The 13865-nt window shown below is 42.0% G+C and overlaps 1 protein-coding gene across 1 annotated transcript in view; it reads left to right on the forward strand.

Moving 5' to 3' along the window:
- Positions 1 to 257: 257 nt before the first annotated feature.
- Positions 258 to 13865, forward strand: part of OXTR (oxytocin receptor) — a 39339-nt gene continuing 25731 nt past the window's right edge. Inside the window, exon 1 of the mRNA XM_081935296.1 lies at positions 258 to 523. The gene's annotated coding sequence lies outside the window, so the exon portion shown is untranslated. The remainder of the gene's footprint in view (positions 524 to 13865) is intronic.

Consider the following 13865-nt stretch of genomic DNA (forward strand, 5'->3'; position numbering starts at 1 on the left):
TGACGTGCTTAGTTAAGTGGTCTGCCAGGTAGCAGCAATACAAAAGTCTTTTATTTTTGATTAAGTAATGGGCAGCCTGCAATCGCTTCAAAGGAAAAACAGAATAAAAGAAAGCCACGGCGGTTCAGCAAGAAAAAAGAAGAAACATCAGAAGCAGATTTTCCACTCCTAAGGCCTTGGGAGAATTGAGTCTTTCCAGAGCTCAGGAATTATATAAATAAGGTCTCAGCCTTAAATCAACTCTGTTTAAAGGCCCTCAAGCAGTTGGGTGGTGATAGATGCCTTGGAGAGTTGCCATCACTTGAAGGGCAAATTTAGAAGTTGTGTCTTTCCTTCCGTCCCCTCCTCTCTCCTCCCCCCCTTCCCCATTTTCTTTCATTTCCTGATAGGGCTGCAAACAAACTGTGACTACCACAGGGAGGCCCCAGATGCTGTCACGGTATGGAAGTCATAATGTAGCAAGAGGCCAAGGTAGAATTCTTGCTTCAACTGTGTGATGGAAAAACAACGACCATCGAGAAAGGTACAAGCTTGTCACATTATTCCTCCTCAGGATGCATGGAAAGTCTATTTTACTTTCCTGTCTTGATGCATGGACTGCATGGACCTAAATAGGCCCAAGTGAGAGGAAGGTGGGCATAATACTTAAAGACAAACTAAACTTGGTTGAAAGGTTGATTTCAGAAGACAGGAAACAGTATCTTCTAGAATGGGTAGGTAGATAACTGTAAGTACAGGTGTTGGGAAGAGGTGGGGAGATTTTTCTATAAAACTATTGTCACTAGCTTGTAGTTAAATGCTAAAGGTCAGGATGGAATGAAGGAAAGGGAGTTAGTTTGTGTGGAGGTAAAGAGAGTGAACTAGCTCAAAATCATATTTAACACCCTAACTATATGTGTAGCAAAAGTGAAAGGCAGAAAAAAGAGAGCAAGAACATTTGAACTTAACAAGCAGGGAGCCCTACTAACTGTATGACTTATTCATGAGGAAAAAGGTGAAGAAGAGAAAGCTCTTTGGTACAAGAAATATCAAAACCGTGATTGGTAATCCAGGCAAAAAGCTGAAAGTTTAACCTGTGAAGAGAAGCTGAGAAGTGGTTTTGGAGGTCTACCAAGAAAAGAAAGATACTAGGTCAAGAAAAGCAGATTGAAGACCCAACAAAACATCAGCCATAGAAGATTTTGGCAGAGACAAACAGCAGATGAGAAGGAAAGGCAAGTGCTTTGATTACTGGCCTGGTAACTCAATAGTTTGATGTAAAACTCTTATTAGCACTGATCCTGTTGATATGCTCTTTATTATTTTCTCGTGATATAATAAAAGCTATATGAACTTTGTAATTGGAATTTAAAACAATGAAAGCTCATAAACAATTATTTTAATAAATTAAAAATATTTCTTTCTTAACTGGATCACCCAGGAAAAAGAAAGTCACATTTTAGAAGGTTGGTAAGAAGCAGGCTTCTTGAGAATAAATTATACAGAAACTAGAAGAGATTTTGCTGTGGAATCATATCTTAGCCTCAGTACTAAACGTGAGAGTGAATAAAAAGCAAGGCTCCCCAATACAAACAAACAAGCTTAATTTTGTTTCATAATTTCTTATCCCTGCCTGAACTTCATTGCGATTCTTTTCCTGAATAAGTCAAGTCCTATCCAGACAATGATTCTGAATCAGATCTCTTTAAAGAAACCTTTTATTTAAGCAGACAGAAGAGGCCTCTCTGTAAGAAGCAAACTCCACACTTCCTCCATTGCAAGAGTTCATTCTCTGCATCAGCAAATTGTATCTCAGGAGGCAAAAAGAGATAAGCGCTTTGGCTGCACAATCCTGTAGAAACTCGTGTAAATAGGAAAGGGCGTTCAATGCAATTCACTCCTAAGTAAGGAGATAACATAATTTCAGTTTTCATCCTACTGATGGAGGACTAAAATTGCTTTACACTTTAATTTAGTAAATTACAGATTAAACTGGTTAGAATTTGGTCTCGTTTAAATCAGCATGAAAAGATAATGAGGATTTACTTCAATGTTCTTTGATTTTTAACAGGAATTATTAAGATGCACCCAGTGGTGGGATTCAGCCAGTTCGCACCACTTCGGGAGGAATGGTTGTTAACTTTCTGAGCAGTTTGTTGGAAGAAATCATTAGGGCAGAGAACCAGTTGCTAAATTATTGGAATCCCACCACTGGATACACCCCCAATTCTTGTTTCATTTTATTTAAATTATTTGTATAGATGCTCCTCTGGGTGGCTGGGTCACATCAAAAAGATATTTTTTAGTTTTAAGGCCTTCATGATTTATACAAGACAAGTATGTGAGTTTGGGTCTGTCTCTTGGTATTAGCCATGACATCTTTTTACCTTTATGGTCAAGTTGACATGTAAGTTTAAATATCAAATATTGTCTTTATATTTTTGTTGTTACCTTCCTGGTTGCATCTGACTGGCTAGAATTTAAAGCGGAATATTCATTTAGATGGGCTTTTCGCTGATTAAGAAATGTATGTTTTTAAATTAATTTGAAACTTGCATGGGATGAAAAAGCTAATGAATTGCAGCCCAAACTGGTCAGTTTTCCATCCTTTTCTTTTTGCATTAACTTCCTCTCCTCCCCTCCTCTCTTCTTCTATATAACTTTTGTTGAAAACAATCATCACCTGCTTTTCTTTATATTTCCTTGGTTTTGCTTTCCTTTTCGTATATTTATATTAGTTTAATCAGTTAGTCAGTTAGTCTAGTTAGTCAGCTGTGATTTACTCTGATTTTATATAAAATATTTTCATAATTGCATTTGCATTTATTTTATAATTTGGCCCACTTCTTTTGGCAATTAGCCTTATAGATTTAATTTGCAAGTTGGTCCAGCAAATAGCATTTAAATATTCGTCTCTGTTTAATTAAATTTCATTCATTAATTCAAGCCAATCTTTATTGGTCTTGCAGGAAAGGTAATGGTAAAGCTTGAGCAACCTAATATTTTATGTTTTACCCAATATACTGGCAGTGTGACTTTGGACATAAAACTGTTGAGGCTCTGGTAGAATATTTTAACTGCAAAATTCTTGAAATTGTTTTTCTTTCAAAACCATGGTAATATTTGGTTCACTTTGCAACAAGAATGTAGAGGTCATCTATGCTTAACACAAGACAAAATTCCAAAATAAGGTTTTTTAAAAAATTAAATTTATTGTCTGCCCATCTTACCACAGGGCAGTGGTGGGATACAACCAGTACGCCCCGGTACGGGCGTACTGGTGCCTGCTGGGAGCACCAGGTACCGTTGCGGTACACTGCTCCAGAGGGGCTGCCCGCCCGCTCTCCTTACCTCTATTTGAGCCGACTGGGGCATTTGCGCATGCACACAGAGCGTATGGTGCCTGTATGATACACTGCCAAGCAACTGGAGCGTTCTGGGCAATGGGTATGCATGCGAGCGCTGCGCTCATGCACATAGTGGATGCCCAACCCCGTTGCAGCATACTGGTTGCAACGGGAGCCGGAACCCACCACTGCCAAGGCTACCAAGCATGATAATCAAACTAAAGAAATTAAAATGGATTAGTTTCATTAGTATGAGCTGTGGTGGTGCAGTGATAAGGCTATTTATGATGCCTGCCGGCTGCCTGCAATTTGGTAGTTCGAATCTCACCAGGCTCAAAGTTGACTCAGCCTTCCATTCTTCTGAGGTCAGTGAAATTGTTTCACTGATTTTGGGGGCCAATATGCTAACTCTGTAGCAATAGCAATAGCACTTAGACTTATATACTGCTTTCCAGCCCTCTCTAAGCAGTTTACAGAGTCAGCATATTGTCCCCAATAATCGGGGTCCTCATTTTACCCACCTTGGAAGGATGGAAGACTGAGTCAACCTTGAACCTGGTGAGAGTTGAACTGCCAAATTACAGGCAGATGCAGGCAGCAGAAGTAGCCTGTAGTACTGCGCTCTAACCATTATGCCACTGCAGCTCATAAACCGCTTCGAGAGGACTGTAAAGCACTGTGAAGCGGTATATAAGTCTAAGTCCATATGCAGGACTGAGATATAGCAGAATGAGATATTCTGTATAAAATATATTTAAATCGTATTAGTAGAGATGTGGTATCCCAATCATAATATTTTTTATTTTCTTCCTATATTCATTATAAAACAGTTGAAAGAACAGAAGGATGAAAATCCAGTAGACCATTTTGGTAGCATAACATATTATCACCAGCAATAGTGTATGTGTGTGAGAGAGGGGGGGGAAGAGAAAGAGACACTTGCATGGGTGAGTGTGTGTGTGTGTGTGTGTGTGAGAGAGAGAGAGAGAGAGAGAGAGGGAGAGAGAGAGAGAGAGAAGGAGACAGAGACAGAGAGAAGAACAAGGAAATTGGTAGTTGCACCAGCGTAATTCAAGTTCTGCCTCTTTGTATGTATACCCCAATGTGTTATGGGACAGCTGCAAAATCACAGCAGATTCTATTGCTCTATTAATTAATCCCAAGCTTCTATTAGGGATAAACACTCCTTAAGATGTATTTTGATCTGTAAAATGATGAAAAATAAGTATAGGAACTATTTCCAGATCCTAGCATTTCTTGGCTTATTCTCTCACTTTTAATTGCAACCAAACTAAAGCAGTTGGTAAGATTTGCTTATTTTCCCGTCTGCTTGTTTTCCTTAACTGGTAGTTGCTTAGTTCCTTGATATCTGTGCAGTAGGTATCTGGACACGGTCTGAATACAGCAATGAAACAATTGGTTTGAACCAAAATAAGACTGGGTCTAATTGTATGGATGGGAGGACACTGGCTGATTCAGGGAGGAGAAAACAAGGATATGGGAAAATCAAGTGTGACACTTTGAATCAAGCTTGACACTTGGTCTCCATGTTTTTATGGACAAGTGGATTGTTCTGATCTTCCTCTTTTCAATTTCTCAATCTAGACTACAGCCCTGGTGATTTTCTGTTGGTGTCTCTTTAATGTACTTATAATCAAATCTGACCCTCCTCAGATCAGCCAAAGTCTGCTGCTGCCAGTTGCTTTGACAGCATTGTTGTTGTTAGTTGCAAAGTTATGTCCAACTCATTGAGACCCGGTAGGCAATGTTCCTCCAGACCTTCTTGTCCTCTACCATTCCCTGGAGTCCATTTAGGCTCACGCCAACTGCTTCGGTGACTCCATCCAGCCACCTCATTCTCTGCCGTCACCTTCTTATTTTGCCCCCAATCTTTCCCAGCATTAGGCTCTTCTCCAGTGAGTCCTTCCTTTTCATTAGGTGGGCTAAGTATTCGAGTTTCATCTTCAAGATCACAGGATGACAGCATTAAATGCTCTTTTTTGCACTCTGCATGGGGCTACCCTTAAGAGAGCATTTGGAAGCTACAGCTGGTGCAGAGTGCAGTGGCATAGGCAATGCATGAACTCCAAGAATAGTCCATGTAACACTATTGCTCTGTGAGCTGCATTGGCTCCTGGTCTGCTTCTGGGGACCGTTCAAGGTAATGCTAATCATCTTTAAAGCCCTTCATGGCATGGGTCCAGGCTACTTGAGCGATTGTCTCATCCCAAGAGGATTGGCCCGTTCCAACCTTGAAGGCAGAGGAGGCATGCTGAGGCCTTGTCAGCCCAATTATTCCAGCTGATAGGATCCAGGAGAAGGGTCTTCTTTGCCATTGCACCTGCCCTGTGGAACATCTTGGCTCCCGATGTCAGGTTGACCCCAACCTTCCTATCCTTTCATAAAAGCCTAAGGCCTGGCTCTGCCAGTTGGCTTGGGGCTCCAATGGGGGAACAGCACAATGGAGGGGATAGATCGATTAACAACAGATCCCATCTCCCCACACACATCCTGCTCCTACCCTCCCCATCTTTTAATTGGGCCACAGTGTTTGGATTTTGTATTATGTTTTTGTTTTTATATAGGTTTATCTTTTATGGTTGTAAGCAGCCCAGAGTTACCCTTGGGTAAGATAGGCGGCCTATACCTTTTATAAACAATTAAAATAAATAAATGATACTCTAAACCCTGTGAAAATCAGTAATACAGATAAAAATGGGAAGTTCCCCCTTTTCTTTCTATAGTTAAAAACCATGTATGTTATAATTTATGTTGATTGCTTTTATTTAGTGCCCCATGGCAGTCACTGACTGTTTCATCTTATGATTTATGATGACTGTATTTTATGATTATGAGAATGATTTATCACTTTTTGTTTGTATGTACACTGAGAGCTTATGTGCCGGATACATGTTCACAGGGGGAGAGAGAAAGAGAGAGAGAGAAGGGGGGAGGGAGGGGAGAGAGAGGGGGAGAGGGAGAGAGAGAGAGAGAAAGAGAGAGAGACAGACAGACAGACAGACAGACAGACAGACTGACTGACTGACTGACTGACTATAGGTAAATAGATAGATGTAGGTCTTCAGGATCAGAACTCCCATGGTCTCACCGTTTCTAGCCTCTTAACCACTACCCCAGACTAGCTCTGTAAAATTTATATGCCTCTTTTTTATTATTGTAAATCTTCAATGAAAGCAAGAAGAGAGAGAGAGAGAGCATGTGTGTGTATGTCTGTGTGTGAGTGTGAACATTTATGCCCAGGTATATGGATTTCATTGCAAGGCTGAAATGCTCACACACCGCTACATGATCACATGGAGAAGCAAAAGGCAGACGTTTTCTATTTGGAAGGCAGAGCACACGTTTGGTGCAGATTTCCTGCCAACAGCCAAGCTGTGACCTGCATGTTTAAGAGAGCCTGAACTTCGGTGTTTCATCTTGTGGGGGGTGGGGTGGGGCATGATCTAAAACTGGCAGGGTGATGACTCCAGGTCTCCCAAACTAAGTCATCTTAAGAGAGAGGAGGAGAAAAGGCAGCCTTTTTGTCTTCAAACTGAACATTCTTCTTCCACGAATGACATCTTAATGAGAAGCAGGTCACTCATATCACAGAAACGTTGGTGCAGTAAAATAGAGTGCTGCTAATCCTAGAGTAAGAGAGCTGGAAGCAGCTTCTGGAGCTGCTGCAGCCGGCCTCCTGCTTGGAATGTGTGCTGCAGGGGAATGCAGCCGAGGAGGGAAGAGAGTCATACCAAGTCCCTAGCAGCAGCAAATCAGGCAAGGTCATGAGCAATCTCCTTGGTGTTAAATAGGACTATGCTGCAACACTGGAATCCAGTGGAACACATGATTTGCAGTGTAAGTAAGAACTGACCTCTGAATAAGGACTCGGGGATGCTTATACAGAAAGTGACAGGGTACCCTGCGATCCAAATTCTGGATGCCCAGAAAAGTACCGCTACATTTTTTGTTTATGCAGTGTGATTGTCAGGGTTCTGAGTAATGTACCCATTGAACGCAGAAATCTGAGGCAGGAAGATTCCTCAAAGTAAATGTTTATTGGATACATCATATTGGCACAGCCGGTGAAAACCAACTCTGAAAGTTCCTGTGGTTTTCACCTAATTAAAAGAATAAAACTTCCCCCTTCCTCAGTGTCATCAGTCACATGGTCCTCGCAGGCTCCTCTCCTCCTTCACCAGCCACCTGTTACAATGGCCTTGGTTACCACAGGAAAACTTTATATTTTGACTGTACGCTGGGCTATCTAATTCCCCCCTCCCCTCCCCTTCTCATGCTGTGAGGCAGCACAAGATGGCTTCAGTCAGGTTCGCTTCAGAGTTGACAGTGATGGTGCTGTTGACCCGAAAAATGAAATCTGCACCTATGGGAAAAAACAATAGGATGATGATGATGAATAGTGTGATGGAATCACCAGAATGGGTTCCCCCCCCACCAACCAAATGGTAAAGGTAAGGTAAAGGAGTCCCTACAGATTTTTACTCTGCTAGCCGCAATTGACTTTAGGAGGCAGTGCTCATTTCAAGGCCATTGAGCCAGCGCTGTCCAAAGACATTTCCATGATCATGTGGCCAGCATGACATCACAGAGCACTGTTACTTTCCCATTGAAGTGGTACCTATTTATCTACTCACATTTGTATGCTTTTGAACTGGTAGATGGACAGGAGCAGAGATGAGGATGGGAGCTCATCCCATCACGTGGCCTTCGGGTCTCGAACCTGGGCATTAACCAGGTTCTACCTAGTTAACCGCTGAGCCATGGTATCATCCCCAACCAACTGGTAGCGAGGCAAAAAGAAGAAATAGATTTGCCATGCCAATTAGAATTAGATACTTCAAGATATGAAGAAAAGCGGCAAGAATGTTTTAGTTCTTTCACCCTCACCTTGCGATCCCAGCATGATACAAACATACTCTGGCTTATCTCCTTTTTTCCCTCTTGTTATGTCCCCATGAAGTTGCATTGTGCTGGTCCCATCCCTTGCACAAGGCAAGCTTAAGCTCAATTTCATTTTACTGGTGTAGAGGTTGTCCCCCCCACCCACCTATCTTTATTGTTAGCCTATTCCGCCCAAGCCTCAAGATACATATCAGCTTTTAGAAGCAAGAGAGAGATTGGCAGTGAGAGAAATAATGTCATGCTGGTATACTTTTCCATTGATTTAAGCATAGGCAGAGAGCAGTTCCGCTCAACAATGGGAAAAGGTTGCAAGATACATTTGTCCTGAATCAGCAGAGAGTTGCAAAATACTTATGGATTATTATTTTTTTAGGTAAGAAAGGCTCCAGGGAATTTTACTTCAGGAGTCCAATCTGCACACGGTGTGCTCAGAGTAAACATGTGACACAAACCTACAGGGATCTTACCAGCTCTATTATTGCTATGCCCACTTATCTGAACTGAAATTGGAGTGGTTCACCCTTCAAATGAGTCCTTACACATTTAACCTCTTGCCCTTTTTTTAATTGGAAAAAAAACTTTATTTCTTTTCCCAACACACTGCCTTTCTACGTGCCAGGGGGCTAAAATAACCATGCTGTTTTATCATTCAGCATTATGTTAAGTTGCAGAATATTTTACAAGATCAGTGCAGCAAAACCTTAAACTAAATGCATTTCTTTTTAATATTCTTTTAATATCAATAAGAACAGAGCAGGTGTTACTAAGACTTTAGGATGTGGTTTCTCTAAGAGGTAGTTTCACTCTTTGAATGTTTTCATCACTAGGAAGGTGTGATTACTGAATGGATCAAGCTTTTCCTAGAAAGTTCAGAATTTCTTGGTCTCCAAGAATGCTATTTATCCATACATCCAGATTTTGGTTTCATGGTTTGGTTTTTTTCCTATAACAAAAGATCTTCTCATGTTTGTTAAGTTTGATGTTAAACCAGAATTACATGGATGAGAGTTTAGGCACTATGGCCAAATGGTGGTAGAAATGGACTGGATTCATATAAGTTGTCTGTATAGGTCAGTGATGGCTAACCTTTTCCCCATTGCATGCCAAAAGTGGAGGAAGTGCAGGGGGGTCTTGCGTGGGCGTGCTACACCAACAATCCTAATCCTAACCCTAATTCCCACCTTTCCCTTACACTTTTGGCACATGATTGACCCGTTTTTTGCCTTCCCCAGGCTCTAGAGGCTTTCTAGGAGCCTGGGGAGGGCAAAAACAGCCTCCCCCCAAGGTCCTCCAGAGAACCTCCGGTTTGGGTGTAGAGTCATTTTTGCCCTCTGGAGCCTTCAGGAGCCTTCCCTAAAGGCTCCGGAGGATGAAAAACAGCCCTATGGCCAAACCAGAAATCACTTCAAGGAAGCCTTTGAAGGGTGGAAAAACAGCCTTAAAAGAAGGCCAAAGGTAGCTGGCCAGCATGTGCGTGCATGCTGGAGCTGACAGGGCAATGCCTCACATGCCCTAACAAATGGCTCTGCGTGGCACACATGCCATGGGTTCACCATCACGGGTATAGGTGAAGTTTTTTTTAGGGTAGCCAAGTATAGCAATTAAAAAGGCAAATGCTTTAAACATTTCCCCCTTATTTCCTAGTAAGTACCCTGCACAGATATGACTTTACGTTGGATATGAGAGCTCCTCCCTTCCCTAAAATTTGAGACCATTTACAAAGAAGACTGAGAAAAATGCTTTTGCTACATGTTTAAATAGGAATAGACAGGACAATATGATGGATGCGAAGGCCAAGTTCTTACTTATTATTTATTTAAATCCAGAAAAATGAGTCCTACCTTGGTTTCTGTCAGTTTTGTTATAATGATTCAGAAGACTACCTTGCTGGGAAAGAAATTATCTTTGCTCACAGAAAAAAAAAATCATGCATTGCTGTTGATTAAATGGGAAAGTAACAGGGTCAAAGGCACATCATTTATCTGGCTTTAAATAAGCCACTCGTGACCCCAAAGTGCTGTTGAAAGAACATGCTTCTGAATGTTATTACATTTCCTGAGACCAGGAATCTAGCTTCACCTACCCAATGATTACTGAAGCAAGATTTATAACTATAACAGAAATAAGATCCATTTAAGGAAAAACATGATAGGGATAGACAAAGCCTAGCACCTAACGGTAGCCATGTCCTCCCAGAAGAGGCAACCAGCAGGTGATTGTTTTTGCGTGTCTATATGTGTGTGTGTGTTGTGTGCCTGGCAGTTGGATCTGCAAGACACGAAAGGGGTGCAGCTTGCATAGTGATATCAGAATGCCCCATGGTAGCTTTTCCATTCTGAATCCCTTCGGCCTTCCTTCTGGCATTGATGGTACCTGGGAAAAGAGAAGGAAATGAACTCCCCTCCAGATTAGCAATCTCACGAGAAAGAGCCAGCAGAGTGAAAGATAAAAAGGAGATAGGCAATCCATCCTTAACACTTCCATCCTATCCAGACAAGTTATATGAATCCAGTCCTCCTTTTCCACCATTTGGCCAAGGCTGTCTCACTAATGCAATTTTCAATTGAAGCTCGCTGCCCCTTGTGCTCAATAAATTGGGAGATGCTGGATAGTCGGAGCAACTGAAGTAACAATCAAACTTTTTGACAAGGTATATGGGTGTGAAGTTCTTGCCAGATACAAAGCTTGCAAGTTTTGAAATCAAGGGAAGTTTTATTATTTATCATTACTCCAAAGAGAGGTAGATAGACTGAAAAACCCAAATGAGAGAGAAGTTAAGTGAATTTGTAATGGTATATGGAAGTGTTAGAATAAAAAATTGGTCAGGTTCCAAGCCAGAAGAAAGGTGCGGGAAATAATTGGAAAGGATTCTGTTTATTGATGAACAGGACCATAGATGCAGTTTTGGGACAACTGAGAAAATGGTTGAACGAGTGAATGGATCTTTATAGGTTTCTGTAACTTTGAAGTTTGTACTGTTCTGGGGATTGTGCAATGAAGGGGCTTGTGTCTTTTGCTATTTCAGTGGTGGTAGATTAATCCTATTATGTCCTAAAAGGTTATGTCCTTTCCTTAGTATTTGGGTGGGGGAATGCAAATTCTTAATCCCATCACCTGGAGCTGAAGGTGTTTTGTTTGTGAATAGATTGGCACTGTCTTTGTTTTTTGTTTTTTTTAAACAACGTTTTATTGGTTTTTAAAAAAAATTTACAAGGAAAAAGGTAGTGGGTAGATACAAATTTTGACGGTTGCAATGTGCGGTAGGTGTCCCCTCCCTCCATACTCAAGGTATACATTTGCAAAAAATTTCATTACTAAATAGTTACATATAGTCAGCATGTAAATTCAATTAATAAATTCGGTCAACTTATGTCAAGCAATTTTTCTTATTCATTTTTGTGATCTGGTTTTTCTCGGTGTCGCCCCATCTCCCCCCACTGGCAGAGCTCCGGCCCCTCCCGTGTCCTGTGTATCTGGTGTAGGGTCATCTGGTTTTTCTAAGAGTGTTTCGTTTTTGTCCATAAAGGCCTGTGCCTCTATGGGTGTATTAATTCTAACTCTTGTATCCTCCCAGAATACTAACATACCTTCAGGCATCTGCCATCTAAACCACACCCCCTTCTGGTATAGTTTCTTCGCTAACTGTGAGTAACTTTTTCTTTTTTCCCTTACTTTCTTGGGGATCTGTTTTAGAATGGTTATATGCCTGTCCTGATATTTCAATTCTTGCCCCCTTTGTGCACTCAGAATCTCATCTCTTGTACTTTTTCTAAGGAATTTAATGTGTACCTCCCTGGGTACGTTATGTGTTCTAGCATACGCTAAGTTAACTCTATAGACCAGGTCTATTTCCCACCCCATCTGTTGTTTCCCTCTGTGAATGTATTCAGCCAAAATACTTGTCATAATGTCCCTTATGTCTTCATCATCCGCTTCCACCACGTTCTGAAATCTAAGATAAAAGGACATTCTCTCAAATTCTGTTTTCATCTGCTGGGTATCAAGATCTTTGTTTCCCTTCTGCATCACCTCCATCCCCTCCCTCATCTCAGCCGTCCCACCCTCCAAAAGGTCCAGTCTCTGTGAGTTTTTTTAATTTGGGCCTGGTTCTCTTTGATTTCTTCTTTCATCTCTTTCAGTTGTTTTTTGATTTCCTCTTGTCCCTGTAGAAGTTGTTGAAACATTTGTTGAAAGTCAGTCTCTGTAGATTTAGGTTGCATTAAAGCTGTTATCGTTGATTGTGTACTAGGACTAGACGTTGCAGATGTCGGGGCAGAGGCAGCAAAGCCAGGCTTTCCAGGAGGTGGTTTTTTAGGAGGCATTGTTTGTAGAATAAGAGAATCAGTCAGTACCAGGAATGATCAGTCAGAAAGGTGAAACAGCCAGGAGAGACAGAAGGTCCAGGCAGAAGAGGATTTTTCTAATCAGCCTGGCAGCAGAGTAAAATTTTCCACTCCAGGGAGATCAAAGGGTAGCAGTCAACAAGAGATTTGTCTGAGTAGCACGGAGACAAAGACCGGAAGCCTGAAGTTCAAAGGTGGAGTCAAATTTCAAAGCTCATGAAGACAACGGAAGTGTGCCATCTTGCCCTGCCAGCTTCGGGTTTAGAGGCATAATAACGTTTTCAAAGTTCCCAATAACTTTTCAGATCATCCTTCCATTGTAGCTTTAAGTTCAAAAAAAATCACCATTATTAGGAGCGTGGCATCCTTAGTTGGCTCTCCCCCCTCCTCCTTCCCTTGGGGCTGAGAGCAGAATTGTTTCTAGCCGCCAGTCCGAGGGGGGGGGAATCCCCCTCCCTCTAGTCGCGCTTCTCCAGCCGAGCCGAAAATCAAGTTTAAACTGCTGAGAATTTTTCTAAGTTGATGAAAGGGATAGAAGGGAGTTGTCACCTCACCGCACCGCAGCCGCGTCCTTCAGCTCGTCTTTTTCTTTCCGTCAGCCTCGCAGCGAAGACGCCGGAGCGTCCCCCATCATGCTCCCCGATGCCTAGAGCGAAGCGGGGGTCCCCCCCTGGCCGCCGCCAATCCAGGGGATCCCCCGCGGTGCCGCTCCTCCGGCAGGAGCCTCTACGGGGCGTCCTGTGCCCCCCAAGGAGTGGGGAGCCCACCGGGAGAGCGCGGGGCGAGCAAAGTTTGCCCGTCGCCGTCAGCCGCCGGAACCGGAAGTGGGCACTGTCTTTGTTAAGGGGAACAAAATATCCATCTCTAAAGACTTCAGGCACTGCTGGAGGCTGTTTTACTATGCAGGAAACAGGGGCTGCTTTCTGTCTTTAAGAGCATGTCTCTCCATTTCTCCTTTGGGGAAATATAATATTCTGCCTCTTTTGCTTTCCCCAAAAATACTTCATTCTCTGGGAGGGGGTGCGTAATTACTTCTTACAGAAGATATTTTTTTTTAAAAAAACATTGATTCGTTGATTCATTCATTTATTCAATAGCTGCCCAACTCTACAAGTAACACTGGGTGGCGTATATTAAAAACATAAAAAATAATTAGAAATAATTAAAACAGTACAGAATAAATAGATATGGCACTAAGTAAAATGGTTACTATGGATGTTAAGGCAGCCAGTAAGTGGGGCCCTTAACACATTTGGGGCCTCAAGTCCAGGCA

Source organism: Natrix helvetica (assembly GCF_964273705.1).
Source record: "Natrix helvetica genome assembly, chromosome: 1".
Lineage (NCBI taxonomy): Eukaryota > Metazoa > Chordata > Lepidosauria > Squamata > Natricidae > Natrix > Natrix helvetica.